This window comes from Orcinus orca, chromosome 4, assembly GCF_937001465.1.
Source record: "Orcinus orca chromosome 4, mOrcOrc1.1, whole genome shotgun sequence".
NCBI lineage: Eukaryota > Metazoa > Chordata > Mammalia > Artiodactyla > Delphinidae > Orcinus > Orcinus orca.
Genome location: NC_064562.1, coordinates 56,451,834 through 56,471,966, shown reverse-complemented (window position 1 = coordinate 56,471,966; position 20,133 = coordinate 56,451,834).

Sequence of the window (20,133 nt, the reverse complement as noted above, 5' to 3'; positions counted from 1 at the left end):
CCCTAGTATGGTTCTGGCATGGCACGCTGAGTCTTTGGTTAATTCCTCTTCCTGGTGGAAAATGAGAGTTCAATTTGCCCGTCCAGACACCTCCAGCTACTCTCTCATTGGTTCTCCCTATTCCTGTTCATTTTCCGCAGAAATTGCAAACTGGGCCAAACAAGAGGTTAAAGGCACTGACTCTCCAAGTGGGGAGAGTGTTAGTAGAGCGTGTGAAATGTTGCACCCGAGTACCAGGGGATGATAACTGAGACACATTTGAATGCATTTCCCGATCACATGGTGGATCATACTCTGGGTTCCACACGCATGTTTTAGCTGAAGGAAGAATACCTTAAACCTGGAGAGTTGAGACCCATGGAATGGGTACCATGCAATATGACTTCAAACGGTCTGCATTTGCTCACCGAACCTCACCAATCCTATCACTGCTGCGTTTATGCCGCTGGACACACGCTTGATTCTCTTTCGGACACATATAAATCCATAGGTTTTCAGATTCTTACTAGTCAGGTATATTCTTAGGTATTAAATATGGCGTCTTGAGTCCGCATCGTTGAGAAAGGAGTAGCTCTTGGCTATTAAATATTTGGCTTATGGAACGGTATCTGTGCTAATTTCAATCTCTTGCTTTATGCAGCACCCCAACTCACCTTTCCCCTTAAGCAAGCATAAGTTGGTTTTCTACATTTGAGACCCTGTTCTGTTTTGTAATTCAGTTCCTGTGTAGCCAAGTTTACATTCCGTGTAGTAGTGATATCTTATGATGATTCTTTTTCTGTGTGACTTATTTCACTTAGAATCTTTGTGCCTGAATCCACTCATTATGCTGCTACGGGCCTGATGACATAGATTTCATTGCTGAGTGATATTTCATTGTACGTAAGTACCACAACTTCTTTATCCGTTTTTCGCTTTCTGTGATATTGAACTTGTACTGTAAACGAGGTTCTTGTAAACAGAGCCGTCCCAAACTTTGGGGTGGCTGTGTCTTTTTGATTTTAATTTCCCTAAGCTATAGGACCATAAGTGGAAGTGCCCTAGGCTCTGTTGCTTTGTTTTTTAGATGTTTCAGGAAACACCATACACTTCTCCAGAGTGGCTCTTGGCAATTTACATCCCGCCCATCAGCATAAGAAGGCTCCCAGTTCTCCATGGCCTGTCCTGCCTTTCTGGATTTTACACTTTTTTCAGTTGGCCCTTTTGACCGGTGGGAAGTGAGACTTCATTGTAGTGCAGATTTCCTTTGCAAGCTTGCTTGGTTGGCCAAAAAGTTCGTACGCGTTTTTTCCTGAATATATTCAGGAAAAAACGCATATGTCCTTTTTGGCCAAGTGCATCATTGTGGACGGTCTGGCTCTTTTCCTATGCTTTACATGCAATTCCAGTCTACCTCCTGAAATCGGTTTCCTGCAATTCTGCCCCACTTTCAAGTCCTCTTGGCAGCTTTACTTCAATATATTTTTGGACGATAGCTGTCATTTATAACACTGCAGGTTTGTGAATTACAGTGCCCCTGAGCTCCTTTCTTCAACTCGCTTTCTTGTGAGCTGGCTGCAACACCGCAGGATTGCTTCAGGCCCTAGTGTGGTTCTGGCACGGCACGCTGAGCCTTTGGTTAATTCCTCTTCCTCGTGGGAAATGAGAGTCAAATTTGCCCGTCCAGACACCTCCAGCTAGTCTGTCACTGGTTCTCCCTATTCTTGTTGATTTTCCGAAGAAATTGCAAACTGGGCCAAACAGGAGGTTAAAGGCACTGACTCTCCAAGTGGGGAGAGTGTTAGTAAAGCTTCTGGAATGTTGCACCCGAGTACCAGGGGACGAAAACTGATACACATTTGAACACGTTTCCCATACACATGGTGGATCATACTCTGGGTTCCACATGCATGTCTTAGCTGAAGGAAGAATCCCTTAAACCAGGAGAGTTGAGACCCATGGAATGGGTACCATGCAATATGACTTCAAAGGGTCTGCATTTGCTCACCGAACCTCACCAATCCTATCACTGCTGCGTTTATGCCGCTGTACACACGCTTGATTCTCTTTCGGAGACATATAAATCCATAGGTTTTAAGATTCTTACTAGTCAGGTATATTCTTAGGCATTTAATATGGGGTGTTGAGTCCACTTCGTTGAGCAAGGAGTAGCTCTTGTCTATTACATATTTGGCTTATGGAACGATATCTGTGCTACTTTCAATCTCTTGTTTTATGCAGCACCCCAACTCACCTTTCCCCTTAAGCAAGCATAAGTTGGTTTTCTACATTTGAGACCCTGTTCTGTTTTGTAATTCAGTTCCTGTGTAGCCAAGTTTACATTCCGTGTAGTAATGATATCTTATGATGTTTATTTTTCTGTGTGACTTATTTCACTTAGAATCATCGTACCTGAATCCACTCATTATGCTGCTACGGGCCTGATGACATAGCTTTCATTGCTGAGTGATATTGCATTGTATGTAAGTACCACAAATTCTTTATCCATTTTTCGCTTTCTGTGATATTGAACTTGTACCGTAAACGAGGTTCTTGTAAACAGAGCCATCCCAAACTTTGGGGTGGCTGTGTCTTTTTGATTTTAATTTCCCTAAGCTATAGGACCATAAGTGGAAGTGCCCTAGGCTCTGTTGCTTTGTTTCTTAGATGTATCAGGAAACACCATACACTTCTCCAGAGTGGCTGTTGGCAATTTACATCACGCCCATCAGCATAACAAGGCCCCCAGTTCTCCATGGCCTGTCCTGCCTTTCTGGATTTTACACTTATTTCAGATGGCCCTTTTGACCGGGGGGGCAGTGAGACTTCATTGTAGTGCAGATTTCCTTTGCAAGCTTGCTTGGTTGGCCAAAAAGGGCGTATGCGTTTTTTCCTGAATATATTCAGGAAAAAACGCATACGCGCTTTTTGGCCAAGTGCATCATTGTGGACGTTCTGCCTCTTTTCCTATGCTTTACATGCAATTCCAGTCTACCTCCTGAAATCGGTTTCCTGCAATTCTGCTCCGCATTCAAGTCCTCTTGGCAGCCTTACTTCAATATATTTTTGGACGATAGCTGTCAGTTATAACTCTGCAGATTTGTGAATTACAGTGCCCCTGAGCTCCTTTCTTCAACTCGCTTTCTTGTGAGCTGGCCGCAACACTGCATGATTGCTTCAGGCCCTCGTGCGGTTCCGGCATGGCACGCTGAGCCTTTGGTTAATTCCTCTTCCTGTTGGGAAATGAGAGTTAAATTTGCCCGTCCAGACACCTCCAGCTAGTCTCTCATTGGTTCTCCCTATACCTGGTCATTTTCCGCAGAAATTGCAAACTGGGCCAAACAGGAGGTTAAAGGCACAGACTCTCCAAGTGGGGAGAGTGTTAGTAAAGCGTCTGGAATGTTGCACCCGAGTACCAGGGGACGAAAACTGAGACACATTTGAACACGTTTCCCAATCACACGGTGGATCATACTCTGGGTTCCACATGCATGTTTTAGCTGAAGGAAGAATCCCTTAAACCTGGAGAGTTGAGACCCATGGAATTGGTACCATGCAATATGACTTCAAAGGGTCTGCATTTGCTCACCAAACCTCACCAATCCTATCACTGCTGTGTTTATGCTTCTGTACACACGCTTGATTCTCTTTCGGAGACATATCAATCGATAGGTTTTAAGATTCTTACAAGTCATGTATATTCTTAGGCGTTTAATATGGGGTGTTGAGTCCACTTCGTTGAGCAAGGAGTAGCTCTTGTTATTACATATTTGGCTTATCTAACGGTATCTGTGCTAATTTCAATCTCTTGTTTTATGCAGCACCCCAACTCACCTTTCCCCTTAAGCAAGCATAAGTTGGTTTTCTACATTTGAGACCCTGTTCTGTTTTGTAATTCAGTTCCTTGTAGCCAAGTTTACATTCCGTGTATTAGAGATATCTTATGATGATTCTTTTTCTGTGGGACTTATTTCACTTAGAATCATCGTACCTGAATTCACTCATTATGATGCTACGGGCCTGATGACATAGATTTCATTGCTGAGTGTTATTGCATTGTACGTAAGTACCACAAATTCTTTATCCATTTTTCGCTTTCTCTGATATTGAACTTGTACCGTAAAGGAGGTTCTTGTAAACAGAGCCATCCCAAACTTTGGGGTGGCTGTGTCTTTTTGATTTTAATTTCCCTAAGCTATAGGACCATAAGTGGAAGTGCCCTAGGCTCTGTTGCTTTGTTTTTTAGATGTTTCAGGAAACACCATACACTTCTCCAGAGTGGCTCTTGGCAATTTACATCCCGCCCATCAGCATAAGAAGGCTCCCAGTTCTCCATGGCCTGTCCTGCCTTTCTGGATTTTACACTTTTTTCAGTTGGCCCTTTTGACCGGTGGGAAGTGAGACTTCATTGTAGTGCAGATTTCCTTTGCAAGCTTGCTTGGTTGGCCAAAAAGTTCGTACGCGTTTTTTCCTGAATATATTCAGGAAAAAACGCATATGTCCTTTTTGGCCAAGTGCATCATTGTGGACGGTCTGGCTCTTTTCCTATGCTTTACATGCAATTCCTGTCTACCTCCTGAAATCGGTTTCCTGCAATTCTGCCCCACTTTCAAGTCCTCTTGGCAGCTTTACTTCAATATATTTTTGGACGATAGCTGTCATTTATAACACTGCAGGTTTGTGAATTACAGTGCCCCTGAGCTCCTTTCTTCAACTCGCTTTCTTGTGAGCTGGCCGCAACACCGCAGGATTGCTTCAGGCCCTAGTGTGGTTCTGGCACGGCACGCTGAGCCTTTGGTTAATTCCTCTTCCTGGTGGGAAATGAGAGTCAAATTTGCCCGTCCAGACACCTCCAGCTAGTCTGTCACTGGTTCTCCCTATTCTTGTTGATTTTCCGAAGAAATTGCAAACTGGGCCAAACAGGAGGTTAAAGGCACTGACTCTCCAAGTGGGGAGAGTGTTAGTAAAGCTTCTGGAATGTTGCACCCGAGTACCAGGGGACGAAAACTGATACACATTTGAACACGTTTCCCATACACATGGTGGATCATACTCTGGGTTCCACATGCATGTCTTAGCTGAAGGAAGAATCCCTTAAACCAGGAGAGTTGAGACCCATGGAATGGGTACCATGCAATATGACTTCAAAGGGTCTGCATTTGCTCACCGAACCTCACCAATCCTATCACTGCTGCGTTTATGCCGCTGTACACACGCTTGATTATCTTTCGGAGACATATAAATCCATAGGTTTTAAGATTCTTACTAGTCAGGTATATTCTTAGGCATTTAATATGGGGTGTTGAGTCCACTTCGTTGAGCAAGGAGTAGCTCTTGTCTATTACATATTTGGCTTATGGAACGATATCTGTGCTACTTTCAATCTCTTCTTTTATGCAGCACCCCAACTCACCTTTCCCCTTAAGCAAGCATAAGTTGGTTTTCTACATTTGAGACCCTGTTCTGTTTTGTAATTCAGTTCCTGTGTAGCCAAGTTTACATTCCGTGTAGTAATGATATCTTATGATGTTTATTTTTCTGTGTGACTTATTTCACTTAGAATCATCGTACCTGAATCCACTCATTATGCTGCTACGGGCCTGATGACATAGCTTTCATTGCTGAGTGATATTGCATTGTATGTAAGTACCACAAATTCTTTATCCATTTTTCGCTTTCTGTGATATTGAACTTGTACCGTAAACGAGGTTCTTGTAAACAGAGCCATCCCAAACTTTGGGGTGGCTGTGTCTTTTTGATTTTAATTTCCCTAAGCTATAGGACCATAAGTGGAAGTGCCCTAGGCTCTGTTGCTTTGTTTCTTAGATGTATCAGGAAACACCATACACTTCTCCAGAGTGGCTGTTGGCAATTTACATCACGCCCATCAGCATAACAAGGCCCCCAGTTCTCCATGGCCTGTCCTGCCTTTCTGGATTTTACACTTATTTCAGATGGCCCTTTTGACCGGGGGGGCAGTGAGACTTCATTGTAGTGCAGATTTCCTTTGCAAGCTTGCTTGGTTGGCCAAAAAGGGCGTATGCGTTTTTTCCTGAATATATTCAGGAAAAAACGCATACGCGCTTTTTGGCCAAGTGCATCATTGTGGACGTTCTGCCTCTTTTCCTATGCTTTACATGCAATTCCAGTCTACCTCCTGAAATCGGTTTCCTGCAATTCTGCTCCGCATTCAAGTCCTCTTGGCAGCCTTACTTCAATATATTTTTGGACGATAGCTGTCAGTTATAACTCTGCAGATTTGTGAATTACAGTGCCCCTGAGCTCCTTTCTTCAACTCGCTTTCTTGTGAGCTGGCCGCAACACTGCATGATTGCTTCAGGCCCTCGTGCGGTTCCGGCATGGCACGCTGAGCCTTTGGTTAATTCCTCTTCCTGTTGGGAAATGAGAGTTAAATTTGCCCGTCCAGACACCTCCAGCTAGTCTCTCATTGGTTCTCCCTATACCTGGTCATTTTCCGCAGAAATTGCAAACTGGGCCAAACAGGAGGTTAAAGGCACAGACTCTCCAAGTGGGGAGAGTGTTAGTAAAGCGTCTGGAATGTTGCACCCGAGTACCAGGGGACGAAAACTGAGACACATTTGAACACGTTTCCCAATCACACGGTGGATCATACTCTGGGTTCCACATGCATGTTTTAGCTGAAGGAAGAATCCCTTAAACCTGGAGAGTTGAGACCCATGGAATTGGTACCATGCAATATGACTTCAAAGGGTCTGCATTTGCTCACCAAACCTCACCAATCCTATCACTGCTGTGTTTATGCTTCTGTACACACGCTTGATTCTCTTTCGGAGACATATCAATCGATAGGTTTTAAGATTCTTACAAGTCATGTATATTCTTAGGCGTTTAATATGGGGTGTTGAGTCCACTTCGTTGAGCAAGGAGTAGCTCTTGTTATTACATATTTGGCTTATCTAACGGTATCTGTGCTAATTTCAATCTCTTGTTTTATGCAGCACCCCAACTCACCTTTCCCCTTAAGCAAGCATAAGTTGGTTTTCTACATTTGAGACCCTGTTCTGTTTTGTAATTCAGTTCCTTGTAGCCAAGTTTACATTCCGTGTATTAGAGATATCTTATGATGATTCTTTTTCTGTGGGACTTATTTCACTTAGAATCATCGTACCTGAATTCACTCATTATGATGCTACGGGCCTGATGACATAGATTTCATTGCTGAGTGTTATTGCATTGTACGTAAGTACCACAAATTCTTTATCCATTTTTCGCTTTCTCTGATATTGAACTTGTACCGTAAAGGAGGTTCTTGTAAACAGAGCCATCCCAAACTTTGGGGTGGCTGTGTCTTTTTGATTTTAATTTCCCTAAGCTATAGGACCATAAGTGGAAGTGCCCTAGGCTCTGTTGCTTTGTTTTTTAGATGTTTCAGGAAACACCATACACTTCTCCAGAGTGGCTCTTGGCAATTTACATCCCGCCCATCAGCATAAGAAGGCTCCCAGTTCTCCATGGCCTGTCCTGCCTTTCTGGATTTTACACTTTTTTCAGTTGGCCCTTTTGACCGGTGGGAAGTGAGACTTCATTGTAGTGCAGATTTCCTTTGCAAGCTTGCTTGGTTGGCCAAAAAGTTCGTACGCGTTTTTTCCTGAATATATTCAGGAAAAAACGCATATGTCCTTTTTGGCCAAGTGCATCATTGTGGACGGTCTGGCTCTTTTCCTATGCTTTACATGCAATTCCTGTCTACCTCCTGAAATCGGTTTCCTGCAATTCTGCCCCACTTTCAAGTCCTCTTGGCAGCTTTACTTCAATATATTTTTGGACGATAGCTGTCATTTATAACACTGCAGGTTTGTGAATTACAGTGCCCCTGAGCTCCTTTCTTCAACTCGCTTTCTTGTGAGCTGGCCGCAACACCGCAGGATTGCTTCAGGCCCTAGTGTGGTTCTGGCACGGCACGCTGAGCCTTTGGTTAATTCCTCTTCCTGGTGGGAAATGAGAGTCAAATTTGCCCGTCCAGACACCTCCAGCTAGTCTGTCACTGGTTCTCCCTATTCTTGTTGATTTTCCGAAGAAATTGCAAACTGGGCCAAACAGGAGGTTAAAGGCACTGACTCTCCAAGTGGGGAGAGTGTTAGTAAAGCTTCTGGAATGTTGCACCCGAGTACCAGGGGACGAAAACTGATACACATTTGAACACGTTTCCCATACACATGGTGGATCATACTCTGGGTTCCACATGCATGTCTTAGCTGAAGGAAGAATCCCTTAAACCAGGAGAGTTGAGACCCATGGAATGGGTACCATGCAATATGACTTCAAAGGGTCTGCATTTGCTCACCGAACCTCACCAATCCTATCACTGCTGCGTTTATGCCGCTGTACACACGCTTGATTATCTTTCGGAGACATATAAATCCATAGGTTTTAAGATTCTTACTAGTCAGGTATATTCTTAGGCATTTAATATGGGGTGTTGAGTCCACTTCGTTGAGCAAGGAGTAGCTCTTGTCTATTACATATTTGGCTTATGGAACGATATCTGTGCTACTTTCAATCTCTTCTTTTATGCAGCACCCCAACTCACCTTTCCCCTTAAGCAAGCATAAGTTGGTTTTCTACATTTGAGACCCTGTTCTGTTTTGTAATTCAGTTCCTGTGTAGCCAAGTTTACATTCCGTGTAGTAATGATATCTTATGATGTTTATTTTTCTGTGTGACTTATTTCACTTAGAATCATCGTACCTGAATCCACTCATTATGCTGCTACGGGCCTGATGACATAGCTTTCATTGCTGAGTGATATTGCATTGTATGTAAGTACCACAAATTCTTTATCCATTTTTCGCTTTCTGTGATATTGAACTTGTACCGTAAACGAGGTTCTTGTAAACAGAGCCATCCCAAACTTTGGGGTGGCTGTGTCTTTTTGATTTTAATTTCCCTAAGCTATAGGACCATAAGTGGAAGTGCCCTAGGCTCTGTTGCTTTGTTTCTTAGATGTATCAGGAAACACCATACACTTCTCCAGAGTGGCTGTTGGCAATTTACATCACGCCCATCAGCATAACAAGGCCCCCAGTTCTCCATGGCCTGTCCTGCCTTTCTGGATTTTACACTTATTTCAGATGGCCCTTTTGACCGGGGGGGCAGTGAGACTTCATTGTAGTGCAGATTTCCTTTGCAAGCTTGCTTGGTTGGCCAAAAAGGGCGTATGCGTTTTTTCCTGAATATATTCAGGAAAAAACGCATACGCGCTTTTTGGCCAAGTGCATCATTGTGGACGTTCTGCCTCTTTTCCTATGCTTTACATGCAATTCCAGTCTACCTCCTGAAATCGGTTTCCTGCAATTCTGCTCCGCATTCAAGTCCTCTTGGCAGCCTTACTTCAATATATTTTTGGACGATAGCTGTCAGTTATAACTCTGCAGATTTGTGAATTACAGTGCCCCTGAGCTCCTTTCTTCAACTCGCTTTCTTGTGAGCTGGCCGCAACACTGCATGATTGCTTCAGGCCCTCGTGCGGTTCCGGCATGGCACGCTGAGCCTTTGGTTAATTCCTCTTCCTGTTGGGAAATGAGAGTTAAATTTGCCCGTCCAGACACCTCCAGCTAGTCTCTCATTGGTTCTCCCTATACCTGGTCATTTTCCGCAGAAATTGCAAACTGGGCCAAACAGGAGGTTAAAGGCACAGACTCTCCAAGTGGGGAGAGTGTTAGTAAAGCGTCTGGAATGTTGCACCCGAGTACCAGGGGACGAAAACTGAGACACATTTGAACACGTTTCCCAATCACACGGTGGATCATACTCTGGGTTCCACATGCATGTTTTAGCTGAAGGAAGAATCCCTTAAACCTGGAGAGTTGAGACCCATGGAATTGGTACCATGCAATATGACTTCAAAGGGTCTGCATTTGCTCACCAAACCTCACCAATCCTATCACTGCTGTGTTTATGCTTCTGTACACACGCTTGATTCTCTTTCGGAGACATATCAATCGATAGGTTTTAAGATTCTTACAAGTCATGTATATTCTTAGGCGTTTAATATGGGGTGTTGAGTCCACTTCGTTGAGCAAGGAGTAGCTCTTGTTATTACATATTTGGCTTATCTAACGGTATCTGTGCTAATTTCAATCTCTTGTTTTATGCAGCACCCCAACTCACCTTTCCCCTTAAGCAAGCATAAGTTGGTTTTCTACATTTGAGACCCTGTTCTGTTTTGTAATTCAGTTCCTTGTAGCCAAGTTTACATTCCGTGTATTAGAGATATCTTATGATGATTCTTTTTCTGTGGGACTTATTTCACTTAGAATCATCGTACCTGAATTCACTCATTATGATGCTACGGGCCTGATGACATAGATTTCATTGCTGAGTGTTATTGCATTGTACGTAAGTACCACAAATTCTTTATCCATTTTTCGCTTTCTCTGATATTGAACTTGTACCGTAAAGGAGGTTCTTGTAAACAGAGCCATCCCAAACTTTGGGGTGGCTGTGTCTTTTTGATTTTAATTTCCCTAAACTATAGGACCATAAGTGGAAGTGCCCTAGGCTCTGTTGCTTTGTTTTTTAGATGTTTCAGGAAACACCATACACTTCTCCAGAGTGTCTCTTGGCAATTTACATCCCGCCCATCAGCATAAGAAGGCTCCCAGTTCTCCATGGCCTGTCCTGCCTTTCTGGATTTTACACTTTTTTCAGATGGCCCTTTTGACCTGGGGGCATTGAGACTTCATTGTAGTGCAGATTTCCTTTGCAAGCTTTCTTGGTTGGCCAAAAAGGACGTATGCGTTTTTTCCTGAATATATTCAGGAAAAAACGCATACGTCCTTTTTGGCCAAGTGCATCATTGTGGACGGTCTGCCTCTTTTCCTATGCTTTACATGCAATTCCAGTCTACCTCCTGAAATCGGTTTCCTGCAATTCTGCCCCGCTTTCAAGTCCTCTTGGCAGCTTTACTTCAATATATTTTTGGACGATAGCTGTCATTTATAACACTGCGGGTTTGTGAATTACAGTGCCCCTGAGCTCCTTTCTTCAACTCGCTTTCTTGTGAGCTGGCCGCAACATTGCAGGATTGCTTCAGGCCCTAGTGTGGTTCTGGCATGGCACGCTGAGTCTTTGGTTAATTCCTCTTCCTGGTGGGAAATGAGAGTTAAATTTGCCCGTCCAGACACCTCCAGCTAGTCTCTCATTGGTTCTCCCTATTCCTGTTCATTTTCCGCAGAAATTGCAAACTGGGCCAAGCAAGAGGTTAAAGGCACTGACTCTCCAAGTGGGGAGAGTGTTAGTAAAGTGTCTGGAATGTTGCACCCAAGTAGCAGGGGATGAAAACTGAGACACATTTGAATACGTTTGCCGATCACATGGTGGATCATACTCTGGGTTCCACATGCATGTTTTAGCTGAAGGAAGAATACCTTAAACCTGGAGAGTTGAGACCCATGGAATGGGTACCATGCAATATGACTTCAAAGGGTCTGCATTTGCTCACCGAACCTCACCAATCCTATCACTGCTGCGTTTATGCCGCTGGACACACGCTGGATTCTCTTTCGGAGACATATAAATCCATAGGTTTTCAGATTCTTACTAGTCAGGTATATTCTTAGGCGTTTAATATGGGGTTTTGAGTCCACTTCGTTGAGCAAGGAGTATCTCTTGTCTATTACATATTTGGCTTATGGAACGGTATCTGTGCTAATTTCAATCTCTGGTTTTATGCAGCACCCCAACTCACCTTTCCCCTTAAGCAAGCATAAGTTGGTTTTCTACATTTGAGACACTGTTCTGTTTTGTAATTCAGTTCCTGTGTAGCCAAGTTTACATTCCGTGTAGTAGTGATATCTTATGATGTTTCTTTTTCTGTGTGACTTATTTCACTTAGAATCATCGTACTTGAATCCACTCATTATGCTGCTATTGGCCTGATGACATAGATTTCATTGCTGAGTGATATTGCATTGTACGTAAGTACCACAAATTTTTTATCCATTTTTCGCTTTCTGTGATATTGAACTTGTACCGTAAACGAGGTTCTTGTAAACAGAGCCGTCCCAAACTTTGGGGTGGCTGTGTCTTTTTGATTTTAATTTTCCTAAGCTATAGGACCATAAGTGGAAGTGCCCTAGGCTCTGTTGCTGTGTTTTTTAGATGTTTCAGGAAACACCATACACTTCTCCAGAGTGGCTGTTGGCAATTTATATCCCGCCCATCAGCATAACAAGGCTCCCAGTTCTCTATGGCCTGTCCTGCCTTTCTGGATTTTACACTTTTTTCAGATGGCCCTTTTGACCGGGGGGCAGTGAGACTTCATTGTAGTGCAGATTTCCTTTGCAAGCATGCTTGGTTGGCCAAAAATGGCGTATGCATTTTTCTCTGAATATATTCAGGAATAAACGCATACGCAATTTTTGGCCAAGTGCATCATTGTGGACGTTCTGCCTCTTTTCCTATGCTTTAAATGCATTTCCTGTCTACCTCCTGAAATCGGTTTCCTGAAATTCTGCCCCACTTTCAAGTCTCTTGGCAGCCTTACTTCAATATATTTTTGGACGATAGCTGTCATTTATAACTCTGCAGGTTTGTGAATGACAGTGCCCCTGAGCTCCTTTCTTCAACTCGCTTTCTTGTGAGCTAGCCACAACACCACAGGATTGCTTCAGACCCTAGTGTGGTTCCGGCACAGCACGCTGAGCCTTTGGTTAAATCCTCTTCCTGTTGGGAAATGAGAGTTAAATTTGCCCGTCCAGACACCTCCAGCTAGTCTCTCATTGGTTCTCCCTATTGCTGTTCATCTTCTGCAGAAATTGCAAACTGGGCCAAAGAGGAGGTTACACGCACTGACTCTCTAAGTGGCGAGAGTGTTAGTTAAGCATCTGGAATGTTGCACCCGAGTACCAGGGGACAAAAACTGAGACACATTTGAACACGTTTCCCGATCACATGGTGGATCATACTCTGGGTTCCACATGCATGTTTTAGCTGAAGGAAGAATCCCTTAAACCTGGGGAGTTGAGACCCATGGAATGGGTACCATGCAGTATGACTTCAGAGGGTCTGCATTTGCTCACTGAACCTCACCAATCCTATCACTGCTGCGTTTATGCCGCTGTACACACGCTTGATTTTCTTTCGGAGACATATCAATCCATAGGTTTTAAGATTCTTACTAGTCAGGTATATTCTTAGGCGTTTAATATGGGGTGTTGTGTCCATTTCGTTGAGCAAGGAGTAGCTCTTCTCTATCACATAGTTGGCTTATGGAACGGTATCTCTGCTAATTTCAATCTCTGGTTTTATGCAGCACCCCAGCTCACCTTTCCCCTTAAGCAAGCATAAGTTGGTTTTCTACATATGAGACCCTGTTCTGTTTTGTAATTCAGTTCCTGTGTAGCCAAGTTTACATTCCGTGTATTAGTGATATCTTATGATGTTTCTTTTTCTGTGTGACTTATTTCACTTAGAATCATCATACCTTAATCCATTCATTATGCTGCTATGGGCCTGATGACATAGATTTCGTTGCTGAGTGATATTGCATTGTACTTAAGTACCACAACTTCTTTATCCATTTTTCACTTTCTGTGATATTGAACTTTTACCGTAAATGAGGTTCTTGTAAACAGAGCCGTCCCAAACTTTGGGGTGGCTGTGTCTTTTTGATTTTAATTTCCCTAAGCTATAGGACCATAAGTGGAAGTGCCCTAGGCTCTGTTGCTGTGTTTTTTAGATGTTTCAGGAAACACCATACACTTCTCCAGAGTGGCTGTTGGCAATTTACATCCCGCCCATCAGCATAACAAGGCTCCCAGTTCTCTATGGCCTGTCCTGCCTTTCTGGATTTTACACTTTTTTCAGATGGCCCTTTTGACAGGGGGGCAGTGAGACTTCATTGTAGTGCAGATTTCCTTTGCAAGCATGCTTGGTTGGCCAAAAATGGCGTATGCATTTTTCTCTGAATATATTCAGGAATAAACGCATACGCAATTTTTGGCCAAGTGCATCATTGTGGACGTTCTGCCTCTTTTCCTATGCTTTAAATGCATTTCCTGTCTACCTCCTGAAATCGGTTTCCTGAAATTCTGCCCCACTTTCAAGTCTCTTGGCAGCCTTACTTCAATATATTTTTGGACGATAGCTGTCATTTATAACTCTGCAGGTTTGTGAATTACAGAGACCCTGAGCTCCTTTCTTCAACTCGCTTTCTTGTGAGCTGGCCACAACACCGCAGGATTGCTTCAGGCCCTAGTGTGGTTCCGGCTCGGCACGCTGAGCCTTTGGTTAATTCCTCTTCCTGGTGGGAAATGAGAGTTAAATTTGCCCGTCCAGACAACTCCAGCTAGTCTCTCATTGGTTCTCCCTATTCCTGTTTATTTTCCGCAGAAATTGCATACTGGGCCAAACAGGAGTTTAAAAGCACTGACTCTCCAAGTGGGGAGAATGTTAGTAAAGCATCTGGAATGTTGCACCCGAGTACCAGGGGACGAAAACTGAGACACATTTGAACACGTTTCCCGATCACACGGTGGATCATACTCTGGGTTCCACATGCATGTTTTAGCTGAAGGAAGAATCCCTTAAACCTGGAGAGTTGAGACCCATGGAATGGGTACCATGCAATATGACTTCAAAGGGTCTGCATTTGCTCACCGAACCACACCAATCCTATCACTGCTGCATTTATGCCGCTGTACACACTCTTGATTCTCTTTCGGAGACATATAAATCCATAGGTTTTAAGATTCTTACTAGTCAGGTATATTCTTAGGCGTTTAATATGGGGTGTTGAGTCCACTTCGTTGAGCAAGGAGTAGCTCTTGTCTATTACATATTTGGCTTATGGAACGGTATCTGTGCTACTTTCAATCTCTGGTTTTATGCAGCACCCCAACTCACCTTTCCCCTTCAGCAAGCATAAGTTGGTTTTCTACATTTGAGACCCTGTTCTGTTTTGTAATTCAGTTCCAGTGTAGCCAAGTTTACATTCCGTGTAGTAGTGATATCTTATGATGTTTCTTTTTCGGTGTGACTTATTTCACTTAGAATCATCGTACCTGAATCCACTCATTATGCGGCTACGGGCCTGATGACATAGATTTCATTGCTGAGTGATATTGCATTGTACATAAGTACCACAACTTCTTTATCCATTTTTCGCTTTCTGCGATATTGAACTTGTCCCATAAATGAGGTTCTTGTAAACAGAGCCGTCCCAAACTTTGGGGTGGCTGTGTCTTTTTGATTTTAATTTCCCTAAGCTATAGGACCATAAGTGGAAGTGCCCTAGGCTCTGTTGCTTTGTTATTTGGATGTTTCAGGAAACACCATACACTTCTCCAGAGTGGCTGCTGGCAATTTACAACCCACCCAACAGCATAACAAGGCTCCCAGTTCTCCATGGCCAGTGCTGCCTTTCTGGATTTTACACTTTTTTCAAAAGGCCCTTTTGACCGGTGGGAAGTGAGACTTCATTGTAGTGCAGATTTCCTTTGCAAGCATGCTTGGTTGGCCAAAAATGGCGTATGCATTTTTCTCTGAATATATTCAGGAATAAACGCATACGCAATTTTTGGCCAAGTGCATCATTGTGGACGTTCTGCCTCTTTTCCTATGCTTTAAATGCATTTCCTGTCTACCTCCTGAAATCGGTTTCCTGAAATTCTGCCCCACTTTCAAGTCTCTTGGCAGCCTTACTTCAATATATTTTTGGACGATAGCTGTCATTTATAACTCTGCAGGTTTGTGAATGACAGTGCCCCTGAGCTCCTTTCTTCAACTCGCTTTCTTGTGAGCTAGCCACAACACCACAGGATTGCTTCAGACCCTAGTGTGGTTCCGGCACAGCACGCTGAGCCTTTGGTTAATTCCTCTTCCTGGTGGGAAATGAGAGTTAAATTTGCCCGTCCAGACACCTCCAGCTAGTCTCTCATTGGTTCTCCCTATTGCTGTTCATCTTCTGCAGAAATTGCAAACTGGGCCAAAGAGGAGGTTACACGCACTGACTCTCTAAGTGGCGAGAGTGTTAGTTAAGCATCTGGAATGTTGCACCCGAGTACCAGGGGACAAAAACTGAGACACATTTGAACACGTTTCCCGATCACATGGTGGATCATACTCTGGGTTCCACATGCATGTTTTAGCTGAAGGAAGAATCCCTTAAACCTGGAGAGTTGAGACCCATGGAATGGGTACCATGCAGTATGACTTCAGAGGGTCTGCATTTGCTCACTGAACCTCACCAATCCTATCACTGCTGCGTTTATGCCGCTGTACACACGCTTGATTTTCTTTCGGAGACATATCAATCCATAGGTTTTAAGATTCTTACTAGTCAGGTATATTCTTAGGCGTTTTATATGGGGTGTTGTGTCCATTTCATTGAGCAAGGAGTAGCTCTTCTCTATCACATAGTTGGCTTATGGAACGGTATCTCTGCTAATTTCAATCTCTGGTTTTATGCAGCACCCCAACTCACCTTTCCCCTTAAGCAAGCATAAGTTGGTTTTCTACATATGAGACCCTGTTCTGTTTTGTAATTCAGTTCCTGTGTAGCCAAGTTTACATTCCGTGTAGTAGTGATATCTTATGATGTTTCTTTTTCTGTGTGACTTATTTCACTTAGAATCATCATACCTTAATCCATTCATTATGCTGCTATGGGCCTGATGACATAGATTTCGTTGCTGAGTGATATTGCATTGTACGTAACTACCACAACTTCTTTATCCATTTTTCACTTTCTGTGATATTGAACTTTTACCGTAAATGAGGTTCTTGTAAACAGAGCCGTCCCAAACTTTGGGGTGGCTGTGTCTTTTTGATTTTAATTTCCCTAAGCTGTAGGACCATAAGTGGGAGTGCCCTAGGCTCTGTTGCTTTGTTTTTTGGATGTTTTAGGAAACACTATACACTTCTCCAGAGTGGCTGTTGGCAATTTACATCCCACCCATCAGCATAACAAGGTTCCCAGTTTTCCATGGCCTGTCCTGCCTTTCTGGATTTTACACTTTTTTCAGATGGCCCTTTTGACCGCGGGGCAGTGAGACTTCATTGTAGTGCAGATTTCCTTTGCAAGCTTGCTTGGTTGGCCAAAAAGGGCGTATGCGTTTTTTCCTGAATATATTCAGGAAACAACGCATACGCCCTTTTTGGCCAAGTGCATCTTTGTGGACGTTCTGCCTCTTTTCCTATGCTTTACATGCAATTCCAGTCTACCTCCTGAAATCAGTATCCTGCAATTCTACCCCACTTTCAAGTCCTCTTTGCAGCCTTACTTCAATATATTTTTGGACGATAGCTGTCATTTATAACTCTGCAGGTTTGTAAATTACAGAGCCCCTGAGCTCCTTTCTTCAACTCGCTTTCTTGTGAGCTGGCCACAACACCGCAGGATTGCTTCAGGCCCTAGTGTGGTTCCGGCTCGGCATGCTGAGCCTTTGTTTAATTCCTCTTCCTGGTGGGAAATGAGAGTTAAATTTGCCCGTCCAGACAACTCCAGCTAGTCTCTCATTGGTTCTCCCTATTCCTGTTTATTTTCCGCAGAAATTGCATACTGGGCCAAACAGGAGTTTAAAGGCACTGACTCTCCAAGTGGGGAGAGTGTTAGTAAAGCATCTGGAATGTTGCACCCGAGTACCAGGGGACGAAAACTGAGACACATTTGAACACGTTTCCCGATCACACGGTGGATCATACTCTGGGTTTCACATGCATGTTTTAGCTGAAGGAAGAATCCCTTAAACCTGGAGAGTTGAGACCCATGGAATGGGTACCATGCAATATGACTTCAAAGGGTCTGCATTTGCTCACCGAAACTCACCAATCCTATCACTGCTGCATTTATGCCGCTGTACACACTCTTGATTCTCTTTCGGAGACATATAAATCCATAGGTTTTAAGATTCTTACTAGTCAGGTATATTCTTAGGCGTTTAATATGGGGTGTTGAGTCCACTTCGTTGAGCAAGGAGTAGCTCTTGTCTATTACATATTTGGCTTATGGAACGGTATCTGTGCTAATTTCAATCTCTGGTTTTATGCAGCACCCCAACTCACCTTTCCCCTTAAGCAAGCATAAGTTGGTTTTCTACATTTGAGACCCTGTTCTGTTTTGTAATTCAGTTCCAGTGTAGCCAAGTTTACATTCCGTGTAGTAGTGATATCTTATGATGTTTCTTTTTCTGTGTGACTTATTTCACTTAGAATCATCGTACCTGAATCCACTCATTATGCGGCTACGGGCCTGATGACATAGATTTCATTGCTGAGTGATATTGCATTGTACGTAAGTACCACAACTTCTTTATCCATTTTTCGCTTTCTGTGATATTGAACTTTTACCATAAACGAGCTTCTTGTAAACAGAGCCGTCCCAAACTTTGGGGTGGCTGTGTTTTTTGATTTTAATTTCCCTAAGCTATAGGACCATAAGTGGAAGTGCCCTAGGCTCTGTTGCTTTCTTTTTTAGATGTTTCAGGAAACACCATACAGTTCTCCAGAGTAGCTGTTGGCAATTTACATCCCGCCCATCAGCATAACAAGGCTCCCAGTTCTCCATGGCCTGTCTGCCTTTCTGGATTTTACACTTTTTTCAGATGACCCTTTTGACCCGGTGGCAGTGACACTTCATTGTAGTGCAGATTTCCTTTGCAAGCTTACTTGGTTGGCCAAAAAGGGCGTATGCGTTTTTTCCTGAATATATTCAGGAAAAAACGCATACGCCCTTTTTGGCCAAGTGCATCATTGTGGACGTTCTGACTCTTTTCCTATGCTTTACATGCAATTCCAGTCTACCTCCTGAAATCAGTTTCCTGCAATTCTGCCCCACTTTCAAGTCCTCTTGGCAGCCTTACTTCAATATAATTTTGGACTATAGCTGTCATGTATAACTCTGCAGGTTTGTGAATTACAGTGCCCCTGAGCTCCTTTCTTCAACTCGCTTTCTTGTGAGCTGGCTGCAACACCGCAGGATTGCTTCAGGCCCTAGTGTGGTTCCGGCACGGCACGCTGAGCCTTTGGTTAAATCCTCTTCCTGGTGGGAAATGAGAGTTAAATTTGCCCGTCCAGACAACTCCAGCTAGTCTCTCATTGGTTCTCCCTATTCCTGTTCATCTTCCACAGAAATTGCAAACTGGGCCAAACAGGAGGTTAAAGGCACTGACTCTCCAAGTGGGGAGAGTGTTAATAAAGCATCTGGAATGTTGCACCCGAATACCAGGGGACGAAAACTGAGACACATTTGAACACGTTTCCCGATCACACGGTGGATCATACTCTGGGTTCCACATGCATGTTTTAGCTGAAGGAAGTATCCCTTAAACCTGGAGGGTTGAGACCCATGGAATGGGTACCATGCAATATGACTTCAAAGGGTCTGCATTTGCTCACCGAAACTCACCAATCTTATCACTGCTGCGTTTATGTCACTGTACACACGCTTGATTCTCTTTCAGAGACACATAAATCCATAGGTTTTAAGATTCTTACTAGTCAGGTATATTCTTAGGCGTTTAATATGGGGTGTTGAGTCCACTTCGTTGAGCAAGGAGTAGCTCTTGTCTATTACATATTTGGCTTATGGAACGGTATCTGTGCTAATTTCAATCTCTTATTTTATGCAGCAGCCCAACTCACTTTTCCCCTTAAGGAAGCATAAGTTGGTTTTCTACATTTGAGACCCTCTTCTGTTTTGTAATTCAGTTCCTGTGTAGCCAAGTTTACATTCCGTGTACTAGTGATATCTTATGATATTTCTTTTTCTGTGTGACTTATTTCAGTTAGAATCATCGTACCTGAATCCACTCATTATGCTGCTATGGGCCTGATGACATAGATTTCATTGCTGAGTGATATTGCGTTGTACGTAAGTACCACAACTTCTTTATCCATTTTTCGCTTTCTGTGATATTGAAATTGTACCGTAAACGAGGTTCTTGTAAACAGAGCTGTCCCAAACTTTGGGGTGGCTGTGTCTTTTTGATTTTAATTTCCCTAAACTATAATACCATAAGTGGAAGTGCCCTAGGCTCTGTTGCTTTGTTTTTTAGATGTTTCAGGAAACACCATACACTTCTCCAGAGTGGCTGTTGGCTATTTACATCCCGCCCATCAGTATAACAAGGCTCCCAGTTCTCCATGGCCTGTCCTGCCTTTCTGGATTTT